Genomic DNA, 15,204 nt, shown 5'->3' with positions numbered 1-15,204 from the left:
TAAGTATAATAATAATAAAAAAAATCTTAAACACTTTTTTTCACTTGCTTTCTTTCTTTAATGTGAGTGGGCCTACACATAGTGAGAGAGAGACAGACAGACAGAGAGACAGAGAGAGAGCAAATAGAGAGGGAGGGGGAGAGAAAGGTGAAATAAATTATGAGTTTTTGTTTCTTACCTGTACCATCAGTTCCTTTTAACTCCATGATATTCTATTTGAATTCTCTCTATAGATATGTGTGTGTGTGTTTGCATATATATGCATATAATTACACTTTAAATCTGGATTTATCTCACATAAGTGTTCCCAGTCTTTATCTATACAAGGTTATAGAAACTAGAAGGCAGGCCATATATTTTAGACTAATCTATTTTAGAGCACCTGTAAATTGTATTCAACATAACAGTTTTATTAAATTCCTTGACTTAAAGTGTTACTGAATTATTTTGTGATCTACAATTCTCAGGTGAAGAGACAAAAATCCCATCAAGCTGAAGAGATGGAAATCTAATTCCACAGAACAAAATGTGCTTTTAATAAACTGTGACAAGAAAGGCAAGAAATAGAAAAAGGTTTAGGAGATAAAAATCTGGGTCTTAGACTAATGAAAACATTCAATTCACATGTCACAACCAAATAAAACAGCAGAATACGGTGAGTGGACACTGACCTCTCAAGAATACATCTTCTGGACACCATAGCAAACTCACCTAGAAGAACAATGAATCCCTGGCAAACATTTATCTTACAAAGAAATGCAATAAATTGGTTGAAAGAATATACTTTCAATGCAGCAACAAAATGAAAGCAACCTAGCTAAAGGAATCTACTTTACACAATGTGAAATATAATACTTGTTGAATTGTAAGTCACTTCTGTGCATATCTAGCCACATATACATGGTGTAGAGAGGACTGGTTGTGGGCTGCTTCTGTCTTCCAATTGGATGCTACTTGAAACTTAAATTACAAAGTAAATATTCTGATTGTAAGTAACATATACATTTACAGAAATATAAAAAACTTATAGAAAAGTAAAATGCCAGAAAGTAGAATTAGAAAAATACACATATTCTTGAGATAATTACTATTAACATTTTTGTGCATTCATTTTTATATATTTTGTTAGAAACTTTCAGCATAATTGAGATAATATTTTTACGTAATTTTGTATTCTTTTCACTTAACTTCATATTTTCTTAGTTTACTTTCTATGAATGTTATTTTTGAAACCAAGGGCAAGAATAGTTTGAAGTCTCTTTGGTTTATATCACCAATTGCTCTCATATCAATTTATCAATGTTCATATCAATTTACATAGCACTATATATGGTTGCTACTCACCCTGGGATTGAGAAAATATTGATTACAATTTTCATTGTTTTAATAAGTTGTTAGATTTTAGAAGTCCCTAATTTAATTTTACTTTATTCTTAAGTGTACTGATATTACAATTTTATAAAAAAATACATTTTTTCATATTGTCAACTGTTTATTTTCTTTCTTATTTTTTGATCTTTTACTCTGTTGGCAACCTTTGGGCTTTTCATATACTAAGGTTCACAACTTTTGTCTCTTACATTTTTTACTTTCCCATTTATTACTATTTCTTTCTCTGATAGCAATTATATTATCCTAACCATCCAAATATTTATTACTTATTTTTTGTCTAGATTATTTTTCAGCTACTAAAATTTGAGAGTGCGCTATTAAAATTTTCAACCACAGATGTGTTTCTACTCCCCCCAGTATTAATAATGCATTAACAGACTGGGCACTGTGGCTCACACCTGTAATCCTAGCACTTTGGGAGGCCAAGGCAGTCAGGTCACTTGAGGTCAGGAGTTTGAGATCAGCCTGGCTAACATAGTGTGACCCCATCTCTACTAAAAATACAAAAATTATCCAGGTGTAGCAACACATGCCTATAGTCCCAGCTACTCGGGAGGCTGAGGCAGGAGAACCACTTGAACTCGGGAGGTAGAATTTGCAGTGGGCCGAGATTGTGCCACTGCACTTCAGCCTGGGTGACATGGAGAGACTCTGTCTCAAAAAAAGAAAAAAAAAAAAAAAAACCACACACACACAAAAACAATGCATTAACAATGCTGCAGCTGATGACTGGCATTTATGGAGTGCTCTTTGTTTATCTGGCTCTATTCAAAATGCCTGCCATCCTACATAATTTGATCCTCACATGAGCCAATGAGAAAGGTCCTATTATGAATTCAATTTTTTAGAGGAGGAAATGGAAGCACAGAGAAGTTAAAAAAAAAAAAAAACTTGCTCAGTGTTACCCATAAGAATTAAAACCCAGGCTATTTGGCTCCAGGGTACATGTTTTGCTTGTGGCATTTTGGTATAATAGTATCTAGAGGTTGGCCTAGGTTAGCCTATCTTCATTGTGTGTTGGATTTTTAATCAGTTTAAATGTTCTCTCTATATTACCTGTGTAAGAAATTTGGGATGATTGTGCCAGGCTAAACTCTGAGACGTAAAAATAAGAAATGGTTTCATTGTTCTTCAGTCACTGACTTCAGCCATTTTCTTCGTCTTCCTTTTCTTGATGACAATAATATTTTTGTCTCAAGTAGATTTCATAGCAGTTCTAGAAAGACCTTTTCTGGTCATTGTGGTATTAAGAAGACCACCTGCTGTACAGGTAACTTATATGGGAGGGCAGTGGTAGCTTGAAGTGTTTCAAATGCCCCTCCTCTGTCCTCTGTCAGTAAGCCCATTGTCTCTTGCTGCTGAGCTACCCTAGCCCAGTGGGCAGCTCTTTGGGGCAACTGTCTTAAGACAGCTCAGTGTGTGTTACTTCTGCAGAATCCTGTGGATCTGCTGGGAGCTCACACATTCTCTCATCTGATATGAGGTAGAAGTGCAGGCTGCTCTATTGTTTCTCTCTAATCTTTCTAATTTTCTTTCAACCATGAGGCTTTGCAGGTGGGGCACTGGAGGCTCAGCCAATCCACGGCACAAGCAGATATCCAACTGAAAAATGAGAGGCCTGTTTCCTCCACACATTCCTGGTTCCTATGAGTAATTCTCTTAGGATCGTTGATCTCAGGAAATGAGGGTTATTTTTCTTTTTTCTTTCAATCATTTTCTCTCTCTTTGTCTTTCTGTCTCCCTGTCTTTCTCTATATCTCTTTTTCCCTCCCTCACATCCTCTGTGATGTATCTTTATACAGACCAAAAGGGCTGGGAAGTGGGTTAGTTGGGATGATAGTTGAGGACAGAAAATCAGTTTTACTCCTTCATAATAAGCCCTGGAAGCAATGTCTGGCTTCTGCTATTTACTTTACTTTTCTTTTTTTTTGAGCTGCAGTGTATGTATTGTCTTTTTGCTTTAGCATTTGTATTAGTCCATTCTGACATTGCTATAAAGAAGTACCTGAGACTGGGTAGTTTACAAGAAAAGAAGTTTAATTGACTCACAGTTCCTCAGGTGTACAGATGGTGTGGTTGAGGAGGCCTCAGGAAACTTCCAATCATGGTGGAAGGCAAAAGGGAAGCAAGCACATATTCACATGGTGATGGGAGACAGAGAGTGAAGGAGGAAGTGCTACACACTTTTAAACAATCAGATCTTGTGAAAACTCACTCACTATCACGAGACCAGCAAGAAGGAAATCTGTTTCCATGATCCAATCACCTTCCACCACATCCCTCCTTCAACACTGGGAATTAAATTTGACATGAGATTTGGAAGGGGACACAGAACCAAACCATACCAGCATTGGATCCTAATTTCCAGTGTGGGTTAACCAGAAAAATCCAGTTGCATATTTACTCTGTTTATTTCACTTTTGCTAGCCCTGATGATTTTCAGTTAGTTTGCTTTATTGGTATATGCCTAGATTTTATTTCACCCTTTAAAGCTATGTTCCTTGTAAGCAACATACAGTTACATTTTTCAAGTCAGATGTAACAGTTTGTCTTTTTATGGTTCAGCAAAGTAAATGATGTGCCCAAGGTCACACCATTAGCTAAATGGAGCATTAACATTCTATCTCAGGTGTGTCTGCCTACAAAGGCCATGCCTCTAATCACTACCTTTCTCATTTTTCTCCAGTCATATGGAAAATATTATCTTGATCTCAGTGTTACAGATTATTGTAATTTTTTTTTTTCAAAACTCACCTGAAGCTCTAATTGTCCAATTCAGGGATAATGTAAGTTTTGACTAGGTAAGGACAGTAATATACTTCATTTCCTGACACTTCTATCTACATATTTCCAATCTTTCATAATCTTTGTTTTTCTAATTAGTTTAGTGATTTAAGCTCATGAGTTTTAGAATTAAAGAGATTTGATTTTAAAGCTCAGTTTTGACACAGTATCATTTATGAGGATTAAAGAGCTAAGACAACAAAAAGGAAATTATAATGCGAGTCTTATATTTGTCTGTTGGTGAAATGTAAACATGTTGGGTCATGAGTGGCAACTGGAGACATAAACTTAATGAAAGTCAATTTCATGTTGGGTGAGGATGCTTCTTACAGCCTGGTGCAGTGGCTCACATCTGTAATCCCAGCACTTCGGGAGGCCAAGGCAGTCAGATCACTTGAGGTTAGGAATTCAAGACCTGCCTGGCCAACATGGTGAAACCTTGTCTCTAGTTGCACACCCCTGTAGTCCTAGCTACTTGAGAAGCAGAGGCAGGAGAATCACTTGAACCCAGGAGATGGAGGTTGCAGTGAGCCGAGATGGCGCCACTGCACTCCAGCCTGGGCGATAGAGAGAAACACCGTCTCAAAAAAAAAAAAAAAAAAAAAAACTTAATCTCCTGTGCAGCTGGAGTTCAGTCTTACTTGGGCACTGATGGAGAATTTGTGATATAGCTGAGCAAATATTTTTTTTCAATGGTGGGATATGTTAACTTGTTTTGGGAACAAATGAACTTGACCCAAAAATAAAGCCTAATGATCATAATTTTGAGTGCAGTCTGGGGGCTTTTACTCAAATCTCTTTTTACCCTAGTCTCCAAAAATACTTTTTGATTAGAGAAAGGGGTGAAAGTAAATAAATTCTGAGGAGCTTTTTTTTTGAAACTGAATTTGCGAGCACAAATGTCACCACTTGTGAGGTCTCTGAGAATATATTTAAGACTATGAAACAGGAAGTGAATTGCTTTTCCCCTTTTTTCTCTTCTCCATTTTGCTACAGCTACCAGTATCTGGTGCCACCCCTAAATAATAGCTTTGGCAGTCTGGAACTGCTTTTCCAAGTACATAGTTAGGACCACTGCATGTCTGATGTACCAACCAGTGCCACAGTGAGAAGGGAGAAAGGGACAGGGGAGCCAAAAAGAGCAGTGGGATGGAGAACAGATGCAAGTAGAGGCTTTCAGGTGCCATTTTGCCAGGTCAAGTAATAGTAATACGTACACGTTCCAAAGCCATGCATGTAGAGTGATGGTGTTGTGTAGAGTGAAGGTAAAGCAGCAGAACATAATTTTATGGACATGCACTCTTGGTTTCTGCCCTTAAATATGCTCTAATCCCAATACCCTGCACCTCAGTAAGATCGCATTTTCACCCTCACAGTTATCTAAGTTCAAAACTGCTGAGTCATCCTTGACTTCTTCCTTTTTTTCTCATCCAAACCATTAGAAAATTCCATTGACTCAGCCTTCAAATATATCCAGAATCCAAACATTCTCAGTCCCTCTGCTGCTACCATGCTGGTGCTGGCACCTATCATCTCTCACCTGGTTACTGCAGAAGCCTCTTCTCTGATCTCCCTTTCTCTATGCTTGCCCATCGTTCTATATTCTCAACCTGGCAGTCATAATAAGCCTTTTAAAATAAAATGCATCCTGATCTCACCCACAGTAAAAGTTAAAGTCCTCCCAATATGTTATAAGACTTTAAATATGGTCTGTCTTCCCTCCACAATCTCCCTGACCTTACCAATGAAGATGATAATATTAGTATACATTATTCAATATGTCACATATAATATAAAATATTTTGTACAACATGTATAACATATACCTCATAGGGTTGTTAAGATCTATAAGTTAATATGTGAAAAACGCCTAGAAGAGTGTCTGTCACATAGCATGCACTCAATAAATTTAATGTATATTTATTATTGAATTCTTACTATACAGGAAGGTAGAAGAATGAAAAGTAATGGATCGCTAATTCCAGGAATAAAGTAATTGCTGCTTAGTAAGATCGAGAGACTTGTCCAGAGTCATTGCTGGGATGAGGAAGAGCAGAGATTGAATTTTACATCTGTTGACTGTCAGATTGCCCAATGTGTCTCCAACAAATTATTAATAAACAGTATAATTCGCCTTGGAAAATGATGTCCTGAATTCACTTTTTATTTTTCATTTCATTTAAACTTTCTAGAATAAAAGGAATTTAAAATAACTCTAAATTACATTTATATAATTTTTTTTACAGTTAATAGAACTATGACCACATATTTCTAAATAAATGCTTCCACATCTCTTAAAATTAAAATCTTTGAGATGAAGTATTGAGTAATTATAATTTTTAATTCCCTAAAATTGTAAGTCCAAGGCCAGGAAAATAAACAAATATATAGCAATGATAAGGAGTATTAATGTATCTTTATTTGCATTGATTTGTCAGTATTAATTTAGATTGCTGACCAATAACCTAAATTCTCATAACGTGATATCAAAGCTTCACATAATTTGTTTGTGTTTTCTTTCTCTTTGTTTCCTTGTGGTTATTTGTGGATCTTTTATAGTTTGTGATTCACATTTATTTATATTACAACACTATATTTATCACAATTAATTTCCAGACTTGATATTAAAAGTTGCATCTCACCAAGCATAGTCATTTCATTCCCAGGATGACATTCATATAAGTGAAAAATACTAACTCATCTCAAGAGCTGTGTTCAAACTAGTAAGAACAAGATCTATATACTTTTTTGCCAAGACTATTTCACGACTGCTAGAAATGAGGACAAAACACTACTAGTAAATGGATTCAAAATGATCAACTCAATATAAGCAAGCTTAGGAGCAAGTCTATTTGAAAAGTCCATTCCAGTTATCTATTTACCTTTGCTTGTGCTACAATATTATATAGGCATTTGCATTAATTTAAAAATATTGGTATTCTGGTAAGCCTGTGTTTCAGTGCCCTTTCTGTCTTCAGCTTTAAATTTGCTAGATTCAGTGGCTGGGCTCTCAAGGATAATGATCATGCTAGTTAAGGTGGATGACTATGTTTCAAGGGAGGAGCTGTTGCATTTTTTTACTCAGAGCACCTCAAATGAACATAAATATCACACCATAGAGGCCTTTGCTGGCGGCTGGTGATTGTCGATGCAGAGGCACCGCGATGCCGCACAGATGGCAAGAAGGAGGAAAAGCACAGCTTGAGGCCATTTTCTTCCAGGGTTCCCTCATGCCAACAGAAGTAGTAACAGCCTCAGTTTTTAAAAGACTGGGATATTATTGTACTTTCATTTCTTTGCTTAAATTCAGGCAATGCTTGCTTTCTGTTCTGCTTATAAGACAGAGAAGAATTTTCACCTCCAGAATCTAAAATAGTAGAGGGAGGGTTTGGCCTAAGATTCTGTCTCATGTCCTGGGCTGTGAATGAGCAAGAGAAATTTGATGATTTCCAATGATCAGAAATGTTTTCCAGTGAGAACCCTTTGGAAGATGTAACATTATAATTTCAAAGGAGCAGTTTTTATGTTGTTTCTTTTTGTTAAAAAATACATTATTTTGTGTAAACCTAAAGTTAAATTTCTTCATCTGTTGCTTATTTTAGATATCACTTTTTGCCATCATCTTCTCATCTTCTCTATGTGTTTTGGAGACATCGTACAGTATCTACTTAGCTTTACCTCTAACTTTTCTTTCCGTATCTAAACTTTTAAAGAACAGTATATTTATCATCTACCATTATTTATTATCAATTATTTCTCAGACCTTCTAAGTCTTGATCTCTACCTCTTCCAGTACACAAATTCTTCATATACTGTGGGTTTTAATGTATTCCTAACTGCCAAAAGTGTAAAAAATTTCCAGCCTCAAATTTTGAAGGTTAAAAATGTATGCCATATCCCATTAGAGGAGCCAAGTAGAAAAATGATCTCCGAAGAAAATACCAGCGTTTTGATTTTATGGTTTCAGATAATAAGTTCCTTGAAGTTTCTTGAAGTATGTGCTCATTTGACTATAGTGATTAAAACCAGTTTACATTTATCACTGGGGAATTGATGTGACACTGAGGCAATGGTGAGCAAAAAAATCTTCTGCTACATCAATTTCATATTGAAACAACATGACAGCTACCTTCTCTGAGACATTCAGCTACTTGTGGGGTAGAATATGCCTTCCATATACAAGAGATAGGTATTAGAAAAAGCTTTGTAAATTTAAAAGTAAAAATAATCATAGCCAAACTAAATTGTAAGTGTGATTTTGTTAAGTAGAAGGTTTTGTGAAATTTACATGTAGATATACTCTAGAAGTTAATGTTACAGGCTATACTATAAACTCATTTTCTCCTTACCATGATCCTATGGCAGATTTTCTACCTTTTATCACAGTGCTTGGAAAACCAGTCCCTGGAAGTTTTGTTAAAGCTAAAATAAATATATGATATGTATGCATATATTATTATGTAATATGAAGAACCTGGAATTCTAAACAACTGATTCTATTCTGTGACTGTTGCTCATCATCTTCATGATGACTGAGAGTCAAAAATAGGCCAGGCCATACATTTTACTTCTGATAAGCTTCAGACTGAATCTTAGTCAAGGCCACTGGGAAGGCTAAGTTTAGCTAACATGTGGAACTCATCTTTTCACTCTAATCTCTTGTCTAAGCCTGAGATTTAACATTCTAGGGATTATGAAAAAAATGTCTAGACTCTGACAGCTAGCGAAAAGATGAGTACAAAGCATTGGAGCTAGAAAAAGACAGAGATGGTTAGACTCTGTTCACTGAGCACCAGGTCCTAAACCCAGTCTTTACTCTCCAGCCTTGAGGAAGGAAGAGCATCCCAGAGAATGCCTGTCACATAGAGAGTGATCAAAATTTTCTCACTCCACCTCCCTAATATTATCCAATCTAACCCATTACTTAGATCTCTTTCTTTTTTTTATTTTATTTTATTATTATTACATTTTAAGTTTTAGGGTACATGTGCACAACGTGCAGGTTTGTTACATATGTATACATGTGCCATGTTGGTGTGCTGCACCCATTAACTCGTTATTTAGCATTAGGTATATCTCCTAATGCTATCCCTCCCCCCTCCCCCCACCCCACAACCGTCCCCTGTGTGTGATGTTCCCCTTCTTGTGTCCATGTGTTCTCATTGTTCAATTCCCACCTATGAGTGAGAACATGCGGTGTTTGGTTTTATGTCCTTTGCTCTTTCTTTATATATGGGAAAATTGGGGGTTAGAGTTGGGGAGGAGAGTTTGAAGCTTTCCTTACCCACTTTGACCCGTAAACAGATTGTAAACAATGAGCTGGAGGACAAAGATCTTTACTTCTATGAATCTCTGTTTGGACTGTCTTTGCAAAGATGTTTACTGCATTTTAATCAATAAATGACAGACAGATGAAGTCTGCTCCTGTCTGCTCCTTTGAATAACACAGATTACGGGAATAACAAAAAGGAGTTGATATAAACGGCAAGCAAACAATGAGAAAAAGCAAATGCAAAAACAATACTGTTGAAGCCAATGAAACATATTCTATGATAAAACATAGAATTGGTTTTATTTTTTACCTTTGGTGGAACTTAATAAATTTAACTCTTAAAAAACTCTCAAAATTTAAGCAGTCTAAGAGAATTCCAGGGTTTCACCTTTAGAATTAGTAAGAAGGACAGATTTTGCAATATAGTTACCAATGGTATGTTTTCATCAAGATAATCCATGGAAATTTGGTTTCCCATTAATATTGGGAAGGCTTCTTTTTCTCAGGTTTAGATCAAAGCAATTGTTTCTAACTTTTTGGACACTATTTTATTTAATTTAAGACACAGTAAATATTCTTTTTCTAATCCATCTAAAAAAATTTGAATTCGAGAATAAGCTATTAAGGCTGTTGTCCACTGCTCTGACTGTTCTGACGATGGTTTCTAATTATAGTAAACTGCTTTACTTAATTCTTCAGATTTTTTTTGGAATTCATAGAAACTCCAAAGCATTCTATTTTCATAAAGGCCAATTTTCCGTTGCATCAAAATTGCAGTCCTATTTATTTTCTGCTTTTTCTTCAACCATAATCCTACTTTTATCCTTAGGAAGTTTTAGCTTTGTGTGATTGGTAGAATAGCCAGTGAAAGATATGCTATCTCTTCCTTTTGGGATTCTAAATTCTGTGGTCAAGCTGGTCCACCAGGGATACATCCATGTGCTGTGTAATTGTCCATGGTCATAGAATAGCATTCACCATGTTGTAATTTTGTTTCTTTCTCCTGGCCTTTAGGAAACACTGCAGGGAGGCTGTGGTTCACTGTGTGTGCTCACTGGATTTTGTTTCCTCTTCCTGGGAACACAGCTGGACTATCTTTCCCAGTCTTTCTTTTAGTCAAATGGGGTGTGCGATTGGGTTCAGGTCAGCAGGATATGGACACAAGAGATGTGAACCTGGATCTGGCCTATAGCAATCTTTCTGTCTCCTTATCTGCCACTCAGATGCTGAGGGGCTGGGGGAACAAATAGATAGAAGTAGCTAAGGCCTTGAGTGTTTGTGTGAAAGAAAGTGCCCCACAACCCCACAACTCTTGCTAGATAGTGATATAGGTGAGAAGTAAATGGTTACTGTGTTAAACTATTAAGAATTTGAGATCATTTGTTGTAAGAGTAAGAGTCAGTTTACTTTGACAAATATAGGGGCATGGTGGTAAGGATTGTGTCTCTGAAACTGAAACCATTTGTTAACTACATGACTTTGAACAAGTTTTTGATCCTTTCTGTATCTCAGTTTCCTCATGTGCAGAATTGGAACTATAATAATATCTCATAAGGTTATCATTAGAATAAAATAGGGATGTATAAAAGATTAAAATTAATATGTGTGAAGTGCTTAGGACAATTCCTGACACATTATAAATACTGAATATACATTAACTATTGTTATTGGCATTGAAAGAAATAGTCATGTGAAATCCATTACAATTTCTTTTGTGTGTGTGAAATGTTATCAGATATTACTTTCCTTTCTGTGCTATTTCTTTCCAAAAGGAGCTTTGGTCAGGAGAGATGCATGCCATACACTAAGATCAAAATAGGTGAGCAGAATAGGAAGAGGGCAAACTGGAGAAAGCCGTGGGTCAGAGCAGTTCACAAAATAAGAGCCAGGATCCTGTAATGTGAGACCAAGAGCTGAATACAAGAAGTATGACATGAAGCTTCTGTTTATTATTTCAAAACACATATAAATTAGGAGTGAAAATGAAAAAAAAAAGTTAAAATAGGATATAATTCAAACTGTTAGTTTTGAGGAGAGAGGGGTGAGAGAGATGATGGAATCAAGGTGATATTTCTAAAATGTTGGCTGAAAATCAAAAATGGTCTTTTAGGGAGGGAGGTAAGATGGGGTAAATAGGCTAGAATAGAATAGAGATCAGAGTGACTCGCAATAGGTTTGTCTGTATAGAATCTAGCATGTAGTCATCTTGGGTGGTGGATTTAAAGCTATCTAAACAGTGCGGCCAAATAAAAGTCTTACTATTTAATTATTGTGGGGAAACAGGCATAAAATGGGACTGTCCTGGCATACCTATTGTATTATTCAGGGTTCTCCAGGGAAACAGAACCAACAGGAGATACAAGTGTGTGTGTGTGCGCACGTGTGCATATGTGTGTGTGTATGATGTATACACCTATATCTAATCTACAGCAGTCTTCAGAGCCCTTTTCTTCTCTTATCTGCCACTTAGAGAGAGAGAGGGTGACAGAGGGACAGAAAGAAAGTGAGAGAGAGAGAGAGACTGATTTTTACGAATTGGCTCACAGGATTGTGAAGGCTAGCAAGTCCAAAATCTGAAGGATAGCCAAGAAAAAACAGATGCTGCAGTTTGAGTCAGAAGGCATTCTTTTGATAGATTCCCTTTCTCTTGCAAAGGCCAGTCTATCTTTTTTTAAGACCTTGAACTGATTGACTGAGGCCCAGTCACATTATGGATGGCAATCTGCTTTACTCAAAGCCTACAGATGTAATTGTTAAACTCATCTGAAATATACCTTCACAGCAACATTCAGCTGTGTTTTACCAAATATATAGGCAACATGGCCTAGTCAAGTTGACACAAAAAATTAACTGTCACACCTTGATAAAAGGTCAATCAGTAAGGAAAAGATGCACCTAACTGGCAATGCTTTGACTGAATTTGTCCTGTAGGCATGACGTGGTTTGGCTCAGGGTTTCATAAGTTTTTCAATCAATGTTTTAAATTGGGAAATTCCATACACAGACAAAATATATTCAAGTTTCCAGCTTCTCTTAATCATTGTACACCCTCCTCCACTGGGTCCCCATTTTCTCATAGCAACAGATGGAAGTCTGTAGCAGCCACCTCCTTAGGGTGGGATATGACTTCGTTCCTTTCCCACAGTCCCTACTTTGTCATATTGTTTGTTTCTTACACTCCATCATTCTCACCCATTTGCATGTGTTTTCTAGATTTTGTAATTATTTAGGCTTTGAATCTTGACTATATAATCTGGATGCAGTGAAGATAAATTGAAGAAGCCCCTTGATGCTTTGCCCTACGGAAGATAACCATTTCAATGACATAAGCTCAAACTACTTCAGCTTCCCCAGGGAGAGCACAGCTACCTTGAATGAAGACCCATATTCCTAACACAGATACTTAAGATTACCTGGGAGCTTTTGACAATACAAACAGTAACAGAGAAGACTTTTTTCTCTTTGTAGTGCTTATTGCTCAAGAAAAGCCAACTTACATATTTATCTGTTCTGCTACTATAACTTATATAACCATTTTAATGGAATATATAGTAGAAGTTCTAAGATAAGTCATGTGGAAAAATGAAAGTGTTGACTAGCTTTCTTTACAATTGTCATTCAATGTTTTTTTTTTTCTATTCTAATGGAGACCTTTATAAGAAAGGTGAATGGAAATGCATCTGTGTGTTATAGGGAAAATATGGCTTTTAAGATTTTGACAGCCTAAAATTTCTTAATAATGAGATTCACAATTGATCTGTGATGCATTTCCTTGGCCATATATGTGAACAAATATGAACTGTATTTCTATGGGCCAATGCTTTCTGTGACCCTGTTCCTTAACCCTTTTAAGAAGGTTTTTTTGGGTTGGCAGAAAATATAAAGTACCCTAGAAATAAATACATAAGAATCTGTTCATGATATCAGTAAGTCATTTGAACCAAGTGTGCTACTTTCTACCTGTCAAAAGCTTTCAGGGGAGAATGACTTATATGGGCAATATTTCTAAGACTAGTAGCAATTGAGCTCCTCTTTTTTCCTATTTATTATTTTCTGGTGTCTTGGAATTCAGTATAAAATCCATTTCTCCTTAAAAACTTAGGTTGATTAGCTCCCAACCAAATAAGAGTATAACAGTAGTAGGGAATGATGGCTGAGTCTACAGGAAAGCCCCATTTCTCTTGTGTGCTGCTGAATGACTCGCAGACTGAGTTGTATGAACATATACGTTTATGGCTTTTGTGTACTTAGCATAAAACGAAGGCAAAGAGAGGAGGTATATGCAATATATCTGATGAGAGAGCAGGATGGTACAATATAAGGTCCTCAGGTTGGCCTGAGGGCTAGGTCTGATTGGTATAGAAAGAGAGGCATTATTCTCATTTTATGCATGAAACGTAGTCTGTCTTCAGTTTAGTTATGAGTGAAAGTAACGTACAAATTTGGCATTGGTAGAGATTTGTTTCTTTGGATTGTGCCAAGGGAAAAATGCTTGGTCAGGGCAATGACAGTGGACCCGAGGCCCTGTGGCCAGTGATAGTGCAAATCAGTTGGTCACTGCAGATGCTAAATAGAGATTTGTCAGGAGAGTTCTTCTTGAGGTAGGGGTGTGTGTGTGTGTGTGTGTGTGTGTGTGTGTCTGAGGGCAGTGGGGAGCACTTTGCAAGGAACTAAATTTCTGGAAGTAAATAAGATGTAGGGTAGGATCAGAGTAATTTTGGTTCTACAAGACTACTCTTATGTTGACAAAATTAATTAACCTGGATACTTAAAAGAATGGCATTTGTCAATAGTTTGCTCTATTCCTAGACCCAACAACAGTCAACTATGAATCAAGGAAAGCCTCATTATCACTCCGTGCACAGCCAGAATTTACTTAGAGAAAAATTTAAGTACTCCACTTTCCCTTTATAAATTTAATTTTTAGTTTACATACAGTAAAATTTTCTCTTTTTGAATACAGTTTCATTATGGCTAACAAATGCATATAAAAGTCTGATCATCAACACACAGAACAGTTCCATCAGCCCCATTTTCCTTGGTGTTTACCCTTTGTAACCAACTCATTCTCTACTCTTTCCTTTTTGACGTACAAACAAAACAGTTTCCAGATTTCCTGAAATGCAAACTTCTTAGTTGAGAGAAATAATATAGGCCTCTGGCTGATCACCTCTGATTCCTTTGCTTTGACACTTTTGGTTAAATAGCAATATTCTTTTGTATTTGTAAACCAAGCTGGCCAGGGTTATGTGAGTAATTTAACCTTTAAAAAGCTCAGTCACTGCTATTCAGAGAGTAGGCAATGCCTGGAAGTTTAACTAGAGCGTAAATGAAGGTTTCATAGAACTTTGTTAGTCTCTGATCAAACAACAATAAACATCTCTTGTTAAATTAATAAGGTTTCTCACGGGTAGGTGTTTAGATGCTCTGCTTCTGAGCCTGCAAGCCCATTTAGCAGTTATCAGAACATACCCTGATTTCTTGTCTGCGCCTCCAGGAGCCACTCTGTTGTTAATAAGCCTTTGGGAGGAGTCCAGAAAAAGACCTGAGCGCTCTGTGCAGGAAGTGGTAGGTGTTATTGCTGGGGCTCAGAAAACGATACCCCAAAGTGAAGGCCTCAGAGGCAACCTCAGAAGCACGATTTCTCTCTGAACTTCACCTGCCCTCCTGCCCCTCAGCCTCCTTCTTTCCCAGGGCAAGCCATAGAAACTAGAATCTCGACCGGGCACAGTGGCTCACACCTGTAATACCAGCAT

The 15,204-nt window shown here is 36.8% G+C and overlaps 1 long non-coding RNA gene across 1 annotated transcript in view; it reads left to right on the top strand.

Moving 5' to 3' along the window:
• LOC129058982 (uncharacterized) overlaps window positions 1–15,204 on the top strand; it is a 206,517-nt gene that overhangs the window by 115,786 nt on the left and 75,527 nt on the right. The gene's annotated exons all lie outside the window — the stretch shown is intronic.

This window comes from Pongo abelii, chromosome 3 (genome assembly GCF_028885655.2).
Source record: "Pongo abelii isolate AG06213 chromosome 3, NHGRI_mPonAbe1-v2.0_pri, whole genome shotgun sequence".
NCBI lineage: Eukaryota > Metazoa > Chordata > Mammalia > Primates > Hominidae > Pongo > Pongo abelii.
The sequence above is the reverse complement of the archived record's forward strand: the minus strand, read 5'-3'. Positions and strand labels throughout refer to the sequence as shown.